The sequence below is a fragment of the Callithrix jacchus genome, chromosome 7 (assembly GCF_049354715.1).
Source record: "Callithrix jacchus isolate 240 chromosome 7, calJac240_pri, whole genome shotgun sequence".
NCBI lineage: Eukaryota > Metazoa > Chordata > Mammalia > Primates > Cebidae > Callithrix > Callithrix jacchus.
The window spans coordinates 60355231-60376132 of record NC_133508.1 but is presented as its reverse complement, the minus strand read 5'-3'; the positions used below and the strand labels follow the sequence as shown (position 1 = coordinate 60376132).

The following is a 20902-nucleotide window of genomic DNA, read 5'->3' as shown; positions in this document are numbered from 1 at the left end:
CCCATGGTACCTGCTGTGGAAGTGCTGCCTCTTATTTATGTGGCATTCTGCAGTGACTGTCTCATGTACTCTCGATACTGCTTATAATTCTTATGGGTTCTCGAGCTAGCCACCTGGCCTCTGCTACCACTTCCTAGCAGGGTGGCAGAGCTTAGAGGGAGATTTAAGGTGAGGATGGTGAAGTTTGAATGTTGGGTCCCTAATTGGCATGGCCTTGTACATCATCATTTTTTAAAGAGCACCCCACACCGCCCTCCAATATTGTATAACCTTTACTGACATCCTGCCAAGCCTGGATCTGCCCCTGCATGAGGAACTCAACCTCTCTGTGTGCCTCAGTTTTCTCATCTGTTAAGTGGGAAGAATGTTAATTATGCTGAATAAATGAATTAATATGTGTGGAATGCTTTAAAAGTGCCTGGCGCATAGTAAATACCCAATACCTGCTGGCTTCTTAAGTAAATCTCCAGCTAGTAAATGTGCTTCAGCTAGTAACTGTGTTAAATGTTTACATGTGTCATGTTGTTTGATTACATTTACCCTTCACAACGAACCATTCTGTTTTACAGGTGAGAAAACAGAGGCAAAGTAACTTGCCCAAGGTGACAGCCTTTGGAAGCCAAATAGGTCTGACTCCAGAGCCAGGCCCCTAACCACTATGCCAGCTACCTCCCTGTTTAGGAGGGTCCCCTTCCCTCCCCACTGGCAGCTGAACCTAGAGGACTCAGGTCATCCCTCCAGCAGGTACTGTCTGCCAAGCCCAGGTCACCTGAAGGTGGCCCATGAGGCCTCTGCAGGAAAGAAGCCCCCATATCCAGCTGGGCCCAGGCCCTGCCCCACTCTGCACCCTCATTCCTCCTGCCCCCTAGAGCTTCCTCCTGCCCTCCGTCACCAGAGGCCCTGGCCCAGGTGGGGCGGGGGCTAACGGGTGACAATGACCGATTTAGAAAGTAAAGTTGCTTCTCAAACAAATAAGAAAGAAGAGGAAAGAAATGGCCTGCCCGCTTCCTGCCCCACTCTCTCTCCCAGCACCTGGGGCCCAGCTGCAAGGTTTTCACTGCTTGTTTGTTCATCCTGCCTCGAGGAGCCTCTTCTTGAGGCCCCAGGCCCCCTCCGCATAGGCGTTGGGATAATTGTTGAGCCAGTGGAAATAAGCACCCTCCATGATTGTTGTATTGTCACCGTCTCTAGTATTGTTTTGGACAACAATACCAATAATCATAACAATCTGGGTTTCCTGCAGTTGGAAGAGGGGCAATTACTAGCTTTGGACTTGGGAGTAGCCACCCTGGCTCTGCGGTTTCTGAGATGTGGAAGCCTGGGCGGGTCATGACTTCTCTCTGGGCCTCGGTTTCCTTGTCTGCAAAATGGGGATGGGGTGACAGTGAGGGCTGAATGCGGCAAGCATGGCTTGTGAAGCATAGTGCGTAGCCCTGCCGGCAACCACTCAGTTGAATACTATGAAAGCCTGGGTCGCACAGAAATAATTTTAAAAGCCTCCTCAGAAATGGTTGGAAAGCTCAGTACACTCCAGGATACAATGCTTATAAAACCCTTAGTGTGTGTGGGTTTTTTTTGAAACCCTTAGCGTGTTTCTAATCACTGCTTTGAGTGCTTTACGTATTATCATTCGTTTCATCCTTACACAACTAGATTAAGCAGATGCTATTGCTGTTCCTATTTTATAGAGGAGGAAACTAAGATGGAGAGAAATGACCTGTCCAAGGTCAACACAGCTGGTAGGTACCATCGGGGATGTGGATGCAGCCCTTCCGGGTCCAGGATGGATCAGTGCTCTAAGCTACATACACTGCCCTGGGTTCAGGGTCTGGCTTTGAAGAGTCTGACTTCCCTTGTGACCCTGGACAAGTCATTTCCCTTTTAAGCCTCAGATTTCATCTACAAAATGAGCAGCCCATGATACCTGCCTGTAGATATTATACAATCCTAAAGGAGCTTTGTGATCAGATTAGCAACAATGTAGAGAAAGACAATGAATGAACATACCAGGGGTTCAGGAAGCCATGGCTGACTGCAGTCATTATTATTAAGGTCACAGGCTAGAGGCAGCCTAGAGGATGCTGAGGGCCCTGCCCATCTTTGAAAGTCTAAATCCTGTGGTTGCAGCTGGGGAGTGACTCCAGAAGGCACCTGGTGAGAGGTGGCTCCACCCATTGAGGCTAAAAAAGTCCCTGAGGCTGCCACCGTGCAATCTGCCAGTCACCTGCTCCAACTAATGGCAAACTCTCCAACCCTGCTTCCCTTCCCCTACCCCCAACCCCTATGAGCTGTGTTGCCTGAAGAAATCACCTGACCTCTCTGTTTCTGGGAAAAAACGCTGATCTTGCAGAGTTTTTTTGGATTGGAAATAGTACCTAGCAATAGGTAGTTGCTAAGAGGCAATGTGAACCTGCACTCTGGGGCCCACCTGTGTTCCAGTCCTGGCTATGCTGCTTCCTGTTGTGTGACTCTGGGCAGGTTGCTTGGCCTCTCTGAGCCTCAGTTTCCACAACTGGAAAATGGATTAGCACAGCACCTGACACACAGTAGGCACTTAAGGGCTAATGATTATTGTTGGGTATAGTCATTTATTGTTTTTTTTTTTCCTTTTTCTTTTTTTTTTATTGAGACTGAGACACACTCTGTCACCCAGGCTGGAGTGCAACGGCGCCATCTCTGCTCACTGCAACCTCCACCTCCTGGGTTCAAGCAATTCTCCTGCATCAGCTTCCCAAGTAGCTGGGATTATAGGCGCGTGCCACCATGCTCAGCTAAATTTTTTTTTTTTTAAGACGGCGTCTTGTACTGTCACCCAGGCTGGAGTACAGTGGTGCCATCTAGACTCACTGCAACCTCTGCCTCCCGGGTTCAAGTGATTCTCCTGCGTCAGCCTCCCAAGTAGCTGGGGTTACAGGCACATACCACCACACCGGCTAATTTTTTGTATTTTCAGTAGAGACGGGGTTTTACTATGTTGGCCAGACTGGTCTTGAACTCCTGACCTCATGATCCACCCACTTTGGCCTCCCAAAGTGCTGGGATTACAGGCATGAACCACTGTGCCCGGATGCTAATTTTGTATTTTTAGTAGAGACAGGGTTTCACCATGTTATCCAGGGTGGTCTTGAACTCCTGACCTCAAGTGATCCACCTGCCTTGGCCTTGAAAAATGTTGGGATTACAGTTGTGAGCCACGGTGCCCAGCATTTATTGTATTTTATAAGCATATCCAGAGGTCCTTAAAGATCCTGAGGGTACTATGCTCTTTCTAATGCTGAATCTCTGTTTGCTCCTCTAGAACTCCCCTCTGCCCTTCCTCAACCTGTTCTGTACCTTGATAGGTTGCCTTTGTAGGTGACATAAATGGCCCCCATTGCCCTCTGGCTTCTGACTGGGTGAGGCAAACAGGGACTGGTATTTATTTCCCAGCCCCTTCCTGCAGAGGATTGCCACCTTGGCTGTGTGCCTCAACCAAAGCCTACAGCTCCTATCAGGCAGCCCTGGGCATACATCTCTGGCCATGGGTCCAGGTGACCTCTCCCTCCCCACCCTTCAGGCCACAGTTGGTAACAGCTTCCCATATTGCCAGCCCTGGGGTACTGCACCATTCCCCCTGGTTCTCCTAAACTCTGCCCACACCTTTGTTAATAGTCCATTCATTAAACTTTTTACAAAACTGTTTCCTGCCAGAGCCTTGACCACAATTTATGTGGCATGCATCCTGTTGTTTTCACCTAGAACTCCAGGTATGGTAAATAATAAAATTCTCACTGCAATTCATACTGCTGTCACATGAATATAGTCATCCACTTTATTAACTACTGCTGAGCATCTGCTGTGTGCCAGGCTGTATGCAAGGAACTAGGAGTAGAAATGACCAAGATATAGTCCCTGCCCTTAAGGAGCTCCTAGGCTAGTCAGAGAGACAGACACCTAAACAGACAACTACAATAAAACTTCTAAAAGCTGTAATAGGCTGGGTGTGGTGGCTCATGCCTGTAATCCCAACACTTTGGGAGGCCAAGACAGGTGGATTCCTTGAGGTCAGGAGTTCAAGACCAGCCTGGCCAACATGGTGAAACCCCATCTCCATCAAAAAACACAGTAATTGGCCAGGCATGGTGGTGTATGCCTGTAATCCCAGCTACCTGGGAGGCTGAGGCACAAGAATCACTTGAACCCAGGAGTGGAGGCTGCAGTGAGCTGAGATCACGCCACTACACTCCAGCCTGGGTGACTGAGCTATATAAAAAAATAAATAAAAGCTGTAATAGAGGCACATGCAAACCCTGTGGCAAGGCAGGAGAGAAGCCACCAAACTGTAGGAGAGGCTGGGATGGCTGCACAGCAGAGGACTTTTGAGCAGCATCTTTTTTTTTCTATTTTAGTAACATATTTAACCCAATGTCTCAAAATATTATCAATATGTAATATCCATTATAATGAATTTTAAAAATTATTGAGATTTTAAAGACAGAAAAAATGTCTAGGAAGCTTTCTCTGACTTTCTTGGGCAGAATTAGGCTTTTCCATCATCACACATGGCTAGAGGATGAACAGCATCTGGGAGGTGGGAGGTGATGGTACTCTTCTCCCATTTTATAGACGAGAAGGCAGAGACTCAGAAGAGTGAATCGCTTGCCTGAGGTCACAGTAACTCCCTGGTGGAGCAGGATTCGAACCTGCATCTGCGTGATCCCAAAGCCTGTCTCTCTTTGCTGTCCTGTTTACCTCTGGGCCCCTCCTCCCAGAGTGAAGCAGTTGACAAGGGCTAAAAAGTCAAAACTTGAACTGAGGCCTTCTGACCCCAAGTCCCATAGTGTTGCCACTATCAACTGACTCTAGGGTACAGACTGAAGGAAAGGCAGCAACCCTCCAAACTGGGTTCCATTATTTTTTTTATTTTTTATTTTTCTAGACAAGAGTCTTGCTCTGTCGCCCAGGCTGGAGTGCAGTGGCGTGACCTCGGCTCACTGCAACCTCCACCTCCCAGGTTCAAGTTATTTTTATGCCTCAGCCTCCCGAGTAGCTGGGATTACAGGCACCTACCACTACACCCAGCTAATTTTTATATTTTTAGTAGAGACGGGGTTTTAGCACATTGGCCAGGCTGGTCTCAACTCCCGACCTCAGGTGATCTGCCTGCCTTGGCCTCCCAAAGTGCTGGGATTACAGGTATGAGCCACCATGCCCAGCCTCAAGCTGGGTTCTGACCCCTATTCTTCTGGGATCTCTGAGGTGGCATGCATGGAGCAGGTGGCAGAAGAGAGCTAGGGACTCAAGGTCAGCTGTAAAATTCTCTTTCTGCAGAGGAGAGTGTTGTTTGTGGGTGAAGGTACAGGCTGTACTGGATGTGGGAAGGATAGGGGAAGCGAGACTAGGCACAGGAAAAGTAGCCAGTGGGTCATCTTGGCATCTTTGCTAGTGTCATGGTCAGTAATTTCCTCCTAGCCAAAACATCCAGAAACACCCACTCCCAAGCCTTGTGTAGTACCGAGTTCACAGTGACTTCATCACCATCACCTTCACCCTGATGCTTGAGAAATTAAAGTGGGTTGAGAAACGTAGGACATTCTAATGGGCAGCTTACCCCAGGCTCTCATGTGGAGTCATGGGAGGATTCTCTGGCCAACACCCATGTATTGGAGGGGAAACCAGAGCCCTAGAATCACGGAAGCAAGGGGAATGTGCTGGCAAGTCCAGGCATGTGTTTGTCCACTGGAGTCCAGGCAGACTCCAGTGGTGATATGTGGTGCTAAAAATAATTATCAGGTTGGGCGCGGTGGCTCATGCCTGTAATCCCAGCACTTTGGGAGGCCAAGGTGGGTGGATCACCTGAGGTTGGGAGTTCGAGACCAGCCTGACCAACATAAAGAAACCCCATCTCTACTAAAAAAAATATATAAAATTAGCCAGGTGTGGTAGCCCATGCCTGCAATCCCAGCTACTAGGGAGGCTGAGGCAGGAGAATTACTTGAACTGGGAGGTGGAGGTTGTGTTGAGCTGAGATCGTGCCATTGCACTCCAGCCTGGACAAGAGTGAAACTCTGTCTAAAAAAAATAATTATCAGTAGCTAATTATTTGCTGACCTATTCGCTTCATCAATTATTCATCCCTTCATAAAACCTTTTGTCCATAGCCTGCACAGCCATCCATCTCTCAGTTCCTTCATTCATCCATTCATTTATTTTATCCCCATTCCCCCATCCATCCTCCCATTATCACCACTGACTGTCCTGTGTGGTGCTTGACATGCAACCGCAAGTAAGACTCAGTTCTTGCCTTTAAACCTGGTGAGGTGTTCAGACATTTAGTCTAAGCAAGGGAGGTAAGTGCAGTGATGGAGGCTTCTAGGAGGGGCAGTGAGAGCTCCAAGGAGGAAATGCCTAATTCTGCCAGAGGGAGTCAGAGAAGGCTTCCTGGAGGAAGGAACACTGCAGCTGGTCTTCAAAGAGGAGCAGGGGAAAAAAAAACAAAAAAAAACAACAAAGAGGGGCAGGGGCTTGTAAAGCCAGAAGAAAGAAGACTGGCTGATGAGATGAGCAGTGATTCAGACCCGCCAGGGACCAAAAAGAGCCTGTGACAGAAGCTGATGGGAGGAAATCCAGCCAAGATTTCACCCCAGGTTCTCAGCAAGAGTGACTTAGGAGTGGTGTCAACTTGGAAGTTTGCACCATTCTTTCCTGGCCTTGCCTTCTCTTGGCACAGTGCAGGCTCTGGGATGTCAGACCTGGAGAGCATCCAAGTTAGTTAGTCCCCTTATTGTAAGTCAGGGAAACTGAGGCCTGAAGAGAAGAGACATGCCAAAGTTACACAGAGTTGGGGGATCCAAAGCCAGCTCTCTTACTCCCAGACTAGGATGCTGTCCACTGGAGTCTGCCTCCCCCATCCTGAACACACACTAGATTCTAAATACTCACAACCTCTCAGTAGCTGGCACAGTACTGGACCCGCAGAAGGGGACCTCTCCTACTTCCACTGGGCTCCTGCCCTGTCCCCACAAATAATCGATTGATAAACTCCTTCACACTCCCTCCCTTGTCCCATTTAATCCCTACAACAGTCCCAAGGGACTGGAATTACTATTCCTTTTTACAGATGGGGAAAGAGGGCCAAAGGGGATTGCCCAGAGTCACACAGTGCAAATGCAGCAGAGCCAAGGTCCTGACTACACTCTGTACCTGATTCAAGAACCTAGGTGAATGTTCTGGCTCCCAATGGACCCTGTGCCACTGAAGTCAGGGACTGTGGGGAGGTATGTTCTGCAGGGAAGAAACCAAGCCAGGGAGTGGGGCTGGGAGGTGGGGAAAGGACTCAGGAAAGGAAACCGTTTTCACCTGTAACCTGCTCTGTGCCGCCCAGCAATGGAAAATGTGTGTCAGGGGAAGCTGCTGCCTGGGGACAGGGCAGGTATGCGTGGGCAACAGAGTGTGGAGGGGGCATCACAGGAGAGCAGGATGTACTGGGGTTGAGGGCAAGGTCGGGGTGCTGCAGCAGAGTTTGGGGTTCTGCCCACTGCCTTGTTTTCTCTGGTTCACACTTTCCTTCTCATGCTCTCAGAACCTAGAGTAAGACTCTCACTTCTAGAAGGATGGGCACATTATCCTATGAAAGCTGTCCCCAACCTCTACAACCCTGACCTTCTTGGCCTCAGCCAATTCTCTGCTTAACGGGTTATTCAACAAGCATTCATTGAGCACCTGCTATGTGCTAGGACCTGAGGGTGAAGAATAGCCCCTTTCCTACCCAGAGAGGAACATGATCTGGAAGAGGCAGCCAGAGCAGACAGCTCCAATACCATGTGGTGTAACACAATCCAGCGAGAGGCTAAGCCAGTGGTCAGGGAGGCATTCTGGAGGCCAACAGGAAAGCAGGTAATAACATCCACTCTAGGCCAGGCATGGAGGCCCACACCTGTTATCCCAGCACTTTGGGAGGCTGAGGTGGGAGGATCGCTTGAGGCCAGGAGTTTGAGATCAGCCTGGGCAACATAATGAGACCGTGTCTCTCCAAAAATATAAATTAAAAAAAATTGTTGGGCATGGTGACACTTACCTGTAGTCCCAACTAATCTGGAGGCTAAGACAGGAGGAACGCTTGATGCCAGGAGTTTGAGACTAGCCTGAGCAACACAGCAAGACCCCATCACTACAAAAAATTTAAACATTAGCCAGGTGTGGTGGCATGTGCCTGTAGTCCTAGCTACTATGGAGACAGGCAGGAGCATCACCCAAGCCCAGGAGTTTGAAGTGTTAGTGCAGGATGATCATGCCACTGCACTTCCTGTCTCTAAAATAATAATAACAATAACAGCAACAACCACTTTCATGTGCTTACTACAAGACAGAGTAAAGAGCTAAGCCCACATAAGGCTTTTTAATACCTTTCCATTCTCAAACAACCCATGAGATAGGAACTGCTAGTATTCCCCTTTTAGAGGTAAGGAAATTGAGGCATTTGGTAGATAAGGACTTGCCCAAGTTCTCACTGCTGGTGCTAGGAAATGGCACAGCCAGGACTTGAAACCAGGCAGTCTGCTCTTATCTACTCCACTGAGGAAGGGGAGGTGGGAGCCGGTGTCGGGAGAGAAGCGGGGACATGTGGAGGGAGAAACGGGTGGAAAAGCCCAAACAGAAGATGGTGTGCTGGAGCTGAGAGGGGAGGGGAGGGAAGTTGCTGAGTGGAGGGGCCAGGGAGCAGCTAGGGCCCAGACAAAAAGCCCCTCAAAGCACTGCCCTGGGACTGGGCACCATTGCTCTAGAGAAGAGCCCTCCCTTATAAGTGGTGACCAGTGGGGGCCCAAACAGACAATAACATGTGATTTAATTTTTTTTTTTTTTTTTGAGACATGGTCTCACTCTGTACCCCAGGCTGGAGTGCAGTGGCACAATCTCAGCTTACTACAACCTCTGCCTCCTGGATTCAAGCGATTCTCCCGCCTCAGCCTCCCAAGTAGCTGGGACTACATGCCTGTACCACCACGCCTGGCTAATTTTTGTATTTTTAGTAGATGGGGTTTCACCATATTGGCTAGGCTGGTCTCGAACTCCTGACCTCAGGCGATCCACCCACGTTGGCCTCCCAAAGTGCTGGGATTACAGGCATGAGCCACTGTGCCCAGCCTAATTTAGATGCTATTAGTTTCCTAGGCTGCTATAACAAAATACCACAAGCTGGGAGGTTCAACCAACGAAAATGTTTTCTCTCCCTGTTCTGAAGACCAGACATTGAAATCAAGACATCCTTGGAGCTGTGCTGTCTCTGAGAATCTGAGCAGAGTCCTTCCTTGCCCCTTCCTAGCTTCTGGTGGTGGCCATCAGTCCTTGGAATCCCTTGGTTTTTGCTGCAGTCTCTGCCTCCATCCCCCTGTGGCATTTTCCCTGTGTGTCTCTCCTTTTCATATAATGACACCAGTTATATGGGACCTGCGCCAGTATGACCTTATCTGATCTAATTATATCTGCCACGACCTTGTTTCCAAGGTCACATTCTGAGGTACTAGGGGTTAGAACTTCAACATATATTTTGAGGAGACACAATTCAACCCATAAAATATGTCATTAGGCTGGGCATGGTGGCTCACGCCTATAATCCCAGCACTTTGGGAGGTCGAGGCGGGTGGATCACGAGGTCAAGAGATTGAGACCATCCTGGTCAACAAGGTGAAACCCTGTCTCTACTAAAAATACAAAAATTAGCTGGGCATGGTGGCACGTGCCTGTAGTCCCAGCTACTCAGGAGGCTGAGGCAGGAGAATTGCTTGATCCCAGAAGGCGGAGGTTGTGGTGAGCCAAGATCACGCCATTGCACTCCAGCCTGGGTAACAAGAGCGAAACTCTGTCTCAAAAAAAAAAAAGAAAAAAATGTCATTAAATGACTTTTCATATAAATAAATGTCAAATCTGAAAAACTCCTATGCAGTTCATGTGTCCCAGTTTGATATTCAGAAAATATGGCCTCAATATATCTGTCTACTACACCAGAACTTTGTCCTAGTGAATGTTAAAGAATGAATGTTAAAGAAATACCTGACTTGTGGGCCCCCAAGGTCCTCAAGTCTTTCCTTAATAAGCCCAAAGAATAAAATAAAAGTCTCCAGGGAATAAAGTCAGTCTGCCCTCTGTCCTGTATTGCCACCAGGCAGTTGCTCCATGCTCCACTGAACCCAGTGTCACCTTCTGCATGGGCACTAGCTTGGGGAAATAGCCAGTCATGAAAAGGACAGAGGGGCCTTAGCGCACTTGCTCACTGTATTCATTAGAACCCACAGTTGCTCCTCTCCCTCACTTCCCCATCCGAATAGGCTCAGTCTGCTCCATTCAGACAAATGCCCATCTCCATCCCTGCTATTAGACCTGGTTCACGCCTTTGCCTTTACCTCTGGAACTATTGCCCCAATCTTAGACTGATTTTCTTGCTAACAGCAGGCAATCAGGTCACCCTAAATATGAATCTGATCACTTCTCTCACTGCCATAAAACCTTCAATGGCTCCCTATTGCTTTCAGAATAAAGTCCATATTCCTAAGCTTGCCATTTCAGGCTCTACAAGTTGGTCCCAGGTGTCTATACAGACTTCTTTTTCATGATTTCTCTACATGTGCTCTATCTTACAGGTAATGGACGTTCCAGAATTTCTAATTAAATGAGATTTGGTGGGGAGGGGGGTACATTCTGGTTAGAAGGGGACAGAGTGGGGAGGCATGTCTTTTTTTTTTTTCTTTTTGAGATGGAGTCTCATTCTGTTGCCCAGGCTGGAGTGCAACGGCACGATTCGGCTCACTGCAACCTCCGCCTCCTGGGTTCAAGTGATTCTTTGTGCGTCAGCATCCCGAGTAGCTTGGATTGCAGACACGTGCCACCAACCCAACTAATTTTTGTATTCTTATAGAGATGGAGTTTCACCATGTTGTCCAGGCTAGTCTTGAACTCCTGACTTCAGGTGATCCATCCTCCTCGGCCTCCCAAAGTGCTGGGATTACAGACATAAGCCACTGTGCCCAGCCGGCATGTCTTTAAGTTGTCTTTATAAACAACTTCTGAGCTTTGCTGTGCTTTTTTCTTAGCATAAGCTGGTCCCCCTAGATGGAATGGTCTCTCCACAACTTCATTCCAATTCATCCCCCCAATCACATAATCAAAATAATCACCTCTCCCTGCTTCAAAGACAGAGTATTTGGGGGCTGGGTGTGGTGGCTCACACCTGTAACCCTAGGTCTTCGAGAAGATTGCTTGAGCCCAGGAGTTTGAGACCAGCCTGGGTAACATAGCGAGACCTCATCTCTACAAAAGTTTTTTAAAAGTAGCTGGGTGTGGTGTCATGCACCTGTAGTCCCAGCTACTCAGGAGGCTGAGGTGGGAGGATTGCTTGAGCCCAGGAGATGGAGGCTTTACTGAGCTATGATCACACCAAGGCACTCTGGCTTGGAAATAGAGTGAGACCCTGTTTCAACAACAACAACAACAAGAGTATCTTGTTTGAACTTCTTTAAGAAGCTTATCTCAGTCCCCTTTGTGTCAACTGAAGGATAAACTTTCCTTAGAGCTAGGTTCTAGCCCCAGGCCTATGGTTAAAAGGCAGGAAGATGAGGTAAGGAAAGTGCCAGAATGGAGACCTGGCTGCTAATTGTACTTTGTCAGTGTCTTGCCACATGGCCTCAGGCAAGTCACTTTCCCTCCTGTTTCCTCTCTGTAGAGTGGGATGTTGGGAAAGACATCAAGCCGTTTTGAAAACATGAGCTACATTTCTTCTTTCATCCCAGGTCTGCCTAGACCTGGGTCCTGTGATCGAGAGCCTCTGGGTTCTTATTTTGTGTTAATTTGTATGAAACTGCACATGCACTAAAAGAGGCACAAATGACATTTCACTTCATAGAAAGAACTGGGACTGCCACGTAGCTGATGTCCAGGAATGTAAAAGAACCGCTGGCTTGCCGGGCGCGGTGGCTCACGCCTGTAATCCCAGCACTTTGGGAGGCCGAGGCAGGCGGATCACAGGGTCAAGCAATCAAGACCATCCTGGCTAACATAGTGAAACCCCATCTCTACTAAAATATAAAAAATTAGCTGGGCGTGGTGGCACGTGTCTGTAGTCCAGCTACTCGGGAGGCCGAGGCAGGAGAATTGCTTGAACCCGGGAGGCGAAGGTTGCAGTGAGCGGAGATCGTGCCACTGCACTCCAGCCTGGCGCCTGGCAACAGAACAAGACTGTCTCAAAAAAAAAAAATTAGCTGTCGCAGACCTTTAGTGATTAATGCTCCAACCCCTTCCTTTTACAGGTGGGTAATTGAGGCTCAGGGAGGGAAAGTAATGAGTCCAAGGTCACACAGCAAGTGAGGAGCACAAGGCCTCTCACTTGTGCAGGTTTCCCACTGTACACCAGGCACTTACACTACACACCTCATTTCTTTATGCAGGTGGAAGAAAGGGGGCTTGGCTTTCTTTTGAGATTCTTTTCTGCACTCCAGAAAAACAAAGCTGGCTGGTTTGGCAGCCTCTGCAACCACCACAGGAAACCAAATTGTAGTAGAAAGGCAGATGGGAGTGGAAAATCCTCTCAGAGATGTTAGATCGTTGCTTTCACCTGTTCTAAAAATAATCTGGTTTTTATTAGAGATTGATAGATGACAAGATAACCCACAAGTTATTCCACTGAGGCTGGGGAGAGGAGAGAGCATGATTCTGTGTGAGCAAAAGGGGGACTGGGAGTCACTGCAGGTGATAGACTGAGCAGAGCCGTCTGAATCCACTGAATCTCAGTATTCGGCAACATGAACAGAGGGCTGGCTCTGGCAGGTACTGCAGGCTGTAGGATATAGGGTTCCTACTAGGCTATAGGAATCCTAAGGAACAAGACAGGCCTGGATGCTGCCTTTAGGAGATCCTGATCTCTGGAGAAGGTAGACAGACATAAAAATCAACAAATAAAATAATTACAAAGTGCTATGAGGGAAACAAACAGTGCAGAGAAAGACTGACAGTGGGCCAGGCATGATGGCTCACACCTGTAATCCCATCACTTTGAGAGGCTGAGGCAGGTAGATTACCAGAGGTCAGGAGTTCAAGAGCAGCCTGACCAACATGGTGAAACTCCATCTCTACTAAAAATACAAAAATTAGCCGGGCGTGGTAGTGCATGCCTGTAATCCCAGCTACTCAGGAGGCTGAGGTAGGAGAATCGCTTGAACCTGGGAGGCAGAGGGTGCAGTGAGCTGGGATTGTGCCATTGCACTCCAGCCTGGGTGACAGAGCAAGAATCCATCTCAAAATAGAAACAACAAAAAACAACCTGACAGGGTAGATGTACTTTAGCCAAGATGGGCAGGGATACTTCTTTAAGGAGGGAAGATACCAGCTGAGACTGGGAGGGTGAGAAGAAAAGAAGCCCAGCAAAGAAGGAAGGAAAGGGCATCTCCAAGAGAGGGAGTTTGGTGGCTCAAAGAACTAAAACGCCAGTGCACAGTGGGAAGAAGGGTGTAGACTTGGAGGAGGAGGTTGGAAGAGGGCAGGGCCAGACGTGTGCTGGCTTTGAGGACGTGCCTAGGCTTCTGGTTTCACTCCAAAGTGGTGGGAAGCTACTAAAGCAAGGTTTTCAGCAGTGGAATTGCGGGGGTGTGGTTTGCCTTTGCAGAAGCCTATTCTTGACTGCTGTGTGGGATAAGGATTAGAGGCACAGGCAGCAAGAAGGCAACTTAGGCATCAGATGTGACATCCAGGCAGGAGTGATGGCAGCCTGGACTAAGATGGGAAAACAGAGAGAACAGAAGATGGATTACAAATATGTCCTTGAGACAAAAGTCACAGGAGCTGCAGATGGATGGGATCAGTGGTGGGGTAACATGGACACTCGGGTTTCTGGCCTGAGCACCTGCAGGGTGATGGTGCCATTTCCTGGGCAGGGGAACCTGAAAGCAGTGGGGTTGAGTGTGGGAATCTGGTTTTGGGAATGTTCATTTGAGAAGTCTACAAACCACCAAGAATCTGCCTGGGGCAGCTCCGGAGGCCCTACCAGTCTCTGGTCATTTGATGAAACAGATTATTTCCTCATGTCCTCCCTGTATGAATGGTGAGCTCCAGGGGGCCAGGGACCAGCTCTGCTTTGTTTTTTAGCCCCAGCACCTAGAAAGGTACCTTGCACGTAGTAGGTGCTCATGGAAGAGCTGGTGGATGAATGAAGCTGGAAGCTAGACCACCAGCTGAATGAGTCAGCTCACAGACATGGTGATGTTGTTGTTGTCGTCTGTTTTTGGGACAGAGTCTCCCTCCATCACCCAGGCTGGAGTGTGGCGGCACCATCTCGGCTCACTGCAACCTCTGCCTCCTGGGTTCAACTAATTCTCTCACTTTAGCTTTCCAAGGAGCTGAGACTACAGGCACACAACACCATGCCCAGCTAACTTTTTGGGTTTTTGTTTTAAGATGGACTATTGCTCTGTTGCCCAGGGTGGAGTGTGGTGGCACCATCTCGGCTCACCACAACCTCCACCTCCCAGATTCAAGAGATTCTCCTGCTTCAGCCTCCCGAGTAGCTGGGATTACAGGCGCAGGCCACTGTGCTGTCTCTATTTTTAGTATAAACAGGGCTTGACTGTGTTGGCCAGGCTGGTCTCAAACTCCTGACCTCAAGTGATCTGCCCACCCTGGCTTCCCAAAGTGCTGGGGTTACAGATGTGAAACACCTGGCCTAATTTTTATATTTTTTTGTAGAGATGAGTTTTGCCACATTGCCCAGGCTGTTCTCAAACTCCTAGGCTCAAACTATCCTCTCTCTCTGCCTCCAAAAATGCTGAGATCACAGGTGTGTCCCACTGCACCTGGTCCCGACATGGTGATTTTAAAAATCACAGTGCCTTCCATACACCATATTCCTTCAAAAACATTTAAGAAATCCTTTGACGCCTCTTCTCTCACTCCCATACCCAGTCAGTCAATGATTCCTGGAGATTTTACTTTCTCAATGTTTCTCAAATCGGTCTCCTACTCCAACCCTTCTGTTACTGCCACAGTTCAGACTCTCAGCATTTAACTGTACTTAGAGCTACCATTCCATTAGCTGCGCCATACCCTTTGTGGGTATCATTCTCAGCCAACCCTCAAAACAATTCAAAGGGGTGGGAAACATTTCGCTCATTTTGCTCCCTGAGTCATTGAGACACTGCTACACCATCGGCAGTGTGATTGCACTGCCTTCAGCCCTACCCTTCCACTCCATCCTCCACACTTCCACCAGGGTGTTTGAGAAAAATCAAAATCTGATGTTTCTCCCTCACGAGAAACCCTCCATCAGCTACGGGATCATGACCCAACATCTTAACACAGTTTACAAGAACTCTGAGTCCCAGCCGTAGCCTCATCTTCACTGCATCTCAGCTGAAGCCTCTCTCACAGTTATCTGGAGTAGCGAGTGCTCTTTTCTTTTCATGCCTTCACTCACATGGTACCCCCCCGCCAGAATCACCCTCCCTGGTGGTGGTGGTTGTTGCTTTTTGAGATGGAGTCTCACTCTGTGGCCCAGGCTAGAGTGCAGTGGCACAATCTCAACTCACTGCAACCACCGCCTCCCAGATTCAAGTGATTCTCCTGCCTCAGCCTTTCAAGTAGCTGGGACTATACAGGCCTGGGACTTTTACCAGGACCCTCAAGGTGGATAGGGAGGGGAGTGATGCGGAGTGTGGGGGAAGAAGGGTTAGGGAGGACCATACCTGGTTAATTTTTGTATTTTTAGTAGAGATGGGGTTTCATCACGTTGGCCAGCCAGGCTGGTCTCAAACTCCTGACCTCAGGTGATCCACCTGCCTCAGCCTCCCAAAGTGCTGGGATTACAGCCATGAGGCACCCCACCCTCCCTGTTGCTGCTTCATTCACACTTATCATTTAAGACTCAACTCAACTCATAAAGTCTTCCTCAACTCCAGTATTGGCTCGCCACCTCCTCCCCACTCCATGTTGACTTTATCAGCCCCTATAATAATAACTTTATTTATTGAGCACTTTCTGTATGACAGGCATATACTAAATGCTTTAGAAGTATTAAATCATTTCATCCTCACAACAATCTTATGCAGTGGGTAATTACTGCTACCACTGTGCAGACTTTGGAAACTGAGGCACCGAGAGATTAAGTAATTTGCCTAGGACCACCCAACCAGTAAGTGGCAGGGCTGGGAAATGAATCCAGGCAGGCTGGCTCCAGAGCCACATTCTTGGCCTATGTATCCAAACGCTGCAATCAATTACATGCTGCACGTCTATTTGTCTGTCTCATTTAAGAACAGGACTTGTGTCTTTTTATCCTCAACACCCCAAATGGCAGCTGGCACACAGTAGGTGCTCAACAAGTCTGCCTTAACAGAAACCAGCTTATAACCTTCTTTGGATAGGAGAAAGCGCTCCAGGGGAGAAAATGCTCTTTATTTTATGGTATTTTGCAATCATCTATCCTACATGATCATACTCATTGTCACTATAACCTCTGCTGGGCATGGATTATCAGACCCACCTGTCCAGTGAGGAAACAGGCCTAGAGAGGCTAAGAAACTTTCCTAAGTCACCCAGCTGATAGTTGGTGGAGACGGTACAGAAACCCAGGTCTCTTGACTCCAAGCCCAGATCTCATTTTATATATCCCTTAGCCAGGGAAGATATAGCTGAACCCAAACCCAGTCCAAGGGACTGGAGGCCCTGCCAGGTCAGGGGTCATAAATCACCCCCTCCCCCAGCATGGGGAGGCTCTGGGGACAGAGGCCTGCTTCCCGTCCTCTCAGCCCTCAGGGTCTAACACCTCTTCAGAGCAGGAAACTCTTCCTTGTCTCAAAGCTCTGGTCTTCCCTCCCCCCTCTTCCCCCACACTCCACACCACTCCCCTCCTTATCCCCCTCAAGGGTCCTGGTAAAAGCATCCGCTTGTCAGTGTAAATCTGCAGGGTTCAGACCAGCAGCTGGAGATGGATGGGCAGGAAGCAGTAACAATGGATGAAAGACCCTCTGTGCCCAGGTGGGTGGGGGAGGGAAAGGCAGGAAACAGAGAAGCCTCCTGCCTATGGAGCCCTGGAGCCGCAGGCCGGCTGGAGGGAGGCCTGGGATGCCAGAACCCGCAGGGTTTATTTGGATTCCCCAAGGATCCAAGCTGGGGAGCCCTTTGCAAACATCAGACCAGCTCATCTCCACAGGGTGCCAGGCCCAGGACCTGTGCGACAAGAATGTCGCTTTCATTCATCATTGTTTGTCCCCAGGGCCTAAACCAGGGCCAGCTACACAGTAGGGGCTTGATTTGCTGAATGAAAAAATTAATCTGGCACTACTAATAACTAAAGAATTACAGTTTTATATTGATTTGCTTGTTTAAAAAAAAATAAAAAGGATTCCCGGCCATCCCTCTTTCCCCTCAGAGCTTCTGTATATGCTGTTCCTTCTGCCTGGCATGCTCTTCCCTCTGTTTTTTTGCAAGGTCAGCTCCTTCTCATCCTCTGGTTGCAGGTCAAATAAAGCTCTTCATTGAAGCTCTGGGAGCCTGCTAAGGTAAACCCCTTTCTCTTGCCCCCTCTAACCCAGCCCCGGATTGATTTCCTTCATGACACTTATCACTATCAGAGATCCTCTCATTTAATACGTATGTTTGTTTTTGAACTTCCTGTCTCTCCCACCAGAATGTAAGCTCCAAAAGGGCTTCTTGCTCATTGCATCCTCAGGACCAAGGACTTAGAAGATGCTCCATAAATAGTTGTTAAGTAGATAAAGAGACGAACACTTGAATCCCTGTAATAATGTCATTCACACCCTAGGCTCTGCCATCTGCTTCCATGAGGAAAACAAAAGAAAGTTTTGCTCTTGCTCTGAGGATTGTAAGCCCCAACCCACAGTGAGCTGCTATTTCCTGGGTCAACAATTGTGATGGTTGCAAGTCATTTCAGGGCTCTGCTTTCCGCACAACAATTTCTGAGTTTCATCAAGATCTGGATGTGCACATGGAGGGGGAGGCCATGCATAGCAATGTTCCCTGTCTGTCCAGCACGCAACTATGGACATGGGTGGTCACGGCTAGTTCTGTTACCAGAAAGGGGTTCCGATTCAGATGCCAAGAAAGGATACTTTTTTTTTTTTTTTTTTTTAAGACGGATTCTCACTCTGTCGCCCAGGCTGGAGTGCAGTGGTGTGATCTTGGCTCACTGCAACCTCTGCCTCCTAAATTCAAGTGATTCTCCTGCTTCAGCCTCCCAAGTAGCTGCAACTACAGGCACGTGCCACCACGCCCAGCTAATTTTTGTATTTTTTAGAGACGGGGTTTCACCATGTTGGCCAGGCTGGTCTTGAACACCTGACCTCAGGTGATCCACCCGCCTCAGCCTCCCAAAGTGCTGGGATTACAGGCGTGAGCCACAGCGCCCAGCCAAGAGAGGGTTCTAGGATCTTGCACAAGAAAGAATTTGAGGTGAATCCAAATGGTAAAGTGAAAGCAAGTTTATTAAGAAAGTAAAGGAATTAAAGAATGGCTACTCCATAGGCAGAGGAGCCCTGAGGCTGCTGGTTGCCCACTTTTAGGTTATTTCTTGATTATATGCTAAACAAGGGATGGATTATTCATGAGCTTTCTGGGAAAGGGGTGGGCAATGCCTGGAACTGAGGATTCCTCCCTTTTTTAGACCATATAGGGTAACTTCCTATCACATTACCATGACATTTTTAAACTGTGATGGCGCTTAGTGGGAGTGTAGCACTGAGGACAACCAGAAGTCACTTTTGTAGTCATCTTGGTTTTCGTGGGTTTTAGTCCACTTCTTTACTGCAAACTGTTTTATCAGCAAGGTCTTTATGGCCTGTATCTTGTGCCAACCACCTATCTCATCCTGTGACTAAGAATCCCTTAACCTGCTGGGAAGGCAGCTCAGCAGGTCTCAGCCTTATTTTACCCAGCCCCTATTCAAGATGGAGTTGCTGGTTCAAATGTCTCTGACAGTTTCATCAAACCTATTCATTTCCAAGGTGGGCAAACCAGGGCCCAGAAGTGCCAAGGTCACACACGCATCAATCCAGAGCTTTACCAGCAGAGAGCTCAGCAAAGCTGCAGATTCACTGAGTCCTGATTCACTCACTCATTCATCTATCATTTGTTTATTTGGATTCCCGAAGGATTCATTTGTTAAATGTTCATTCATTCATTTAACAAACACTTACCGGGCACCTATTTTGGGCCTGCCATTGTGCTAGCAATAGCCAAAGAGACTCAGAGACTCAAACGAACTAAGTAAAAGTCCCAGCCTACCTGACACAACTACTTCAGTGACTTCCAAAGCAATTCTCTGCTGTGCCAGGTGTGAGAGTTGCCATGGGGTGGGGAAAGAAGTGTTCCAAAGTCTTAGAAGGCAGAGAAGGAGATTTAATCTGGGAAAGGCTAAACTTGGGGGCTGGACAGACAGAACCCAAAATGGAGGAAAGTGTTGGTCATGACTAAGAAGGCAGCTCAGCCCCGCTTCTATGTCTGCTGTTGCCAGCCTGGGCTGCACTTGTACCCAGAAACTGCCTTCAAGTGAAGTTGTTTGTGCTGTCCCAACAGTGTGGGACCCAGTCAACAGAGAAAGTCAAAGGCTACTCATTCACTTGGGAAACTCATATTGAGCACCTACTATATGCAAGACCCTGTGCTTGGCACTGAAGTTACCATGGTGAAGGAAACAGTCTGTCTTTGTCAGTTTCTGCTACATATGTTAGTCTAATTTTTTTTTTTTTTTTTTTTGAGAGATAGGGTCTTCCTGTCACCCAGGCTGGAGTGCAATGGTGTGATCATAGCTCACTACAACTTCAAACGCCTAGGCTCAAGCAATCCTCCCTCCTCAGCCTCCTAAGTAGCTGGGACTACAGGCATGTGACACCACGCCCACCTAATTTTTTTTATTTTTATTTTTTTGTAGAGACAGGGTCTTGCTATGTTGCCCAGGCTGGCCTTGAACTCTAGGCCTCAAACGATCCTCCCCATTCTGCCTCCCAAAGCGCTGGATTTACAGGCATGAACCACCACGCCCAGCCCCTTTTAGTACATGCTTGTACGGCTAAAAAGGAATACCAGGGACTGGGTAATTTATAAAGAAAAGAGATTTTTGTTTTGTTTTGTTTTTGAGACGAAGTCTTGCTCTATCACCAAGGCTGGAGTGCAGTCGTGCCATTTTGGCTCACTGCCACCTGCGTCTCCTGGGTTCAAACAATGCTCCTCCCTCAGCCTCCTGAGTAGCTGGGATTACAGGCGTCCGCCACCATGCCTGGCTAATTTTTATGATTTTAGTACAGACGGTGTTTCGCCATGTTGCCCAGGCTCCTCTCAAACTCCTGACCTCAGGTGATCTGCCTGCCTCGGCCTCCCACACTGCTGGGATTATAGACGTGAGCCACCGAGCCCAGCCAATAAAAGAGGTTTAATGGGCTCACAGTTCTGCAGGCTGTACACAAGGCATACTGCCATCATCTGCTTCTGGAGAGGGCCTCAGGAAGCTTCCACTCCTGGCAGAAGGTGATGGGGAGCCAGCACGTCACCTGGCAAGAGCAGGAGCAAAAGAGAGAGAAGCGGGAGGGCCCAGACTCTTTCCAACAACCAGATCTCTCATGAAGTCACTGAACGAGAACGCATCTCCTGAACTCACTGAGCGAGAACGCATTCATCACCAAGGGGATGGTGCTAAACCATTCATGAGGATCTGCCCCTGTGATTCAATCACCAGGCCCCACCTCCAACTTGGGAATCATATTCCGACTGGAGATTTGAAAAGGCCCAACATCCAAACTTGATCACTGTTGCAACAAAATACCAGACTGGGGAATTTATCAACAACGGAAATCAATTTCTCACAGTTCTGGAGGTTGGGCTGCCGGCTATCAGGGTGCTAGCAGTTTCAGCGGTCCGGTAAGGGCTGCGGTCT

General features: G+C 48.4%; 1 pseudogene across 1 annotated transcript in view; it reads right to left on the bottom strand.

Moving 5' to 3' along the window:
* LOC100415124 (U2 small nuclear ribonucleoprotein auxiliary factor 35 kDa subunit-related protein 2 pseudogene) overlaps window positions 1–20902 on the bottom strand; it is a 75972-nt pseudogene extending 55070 nt beyond the window's left edge. Inside the window, exon 1 of the transcript XR_013520601.1 lies at window positions 1–20902. This exon is cut by the window's left edge and continues 24534 nt beyond it. The product of XR_013520601.1 is annotated as a U2 small nuclear ribonucleoprotein auxiliary factor 35 kDa subunit-related protein 2 pseudogene (transcript).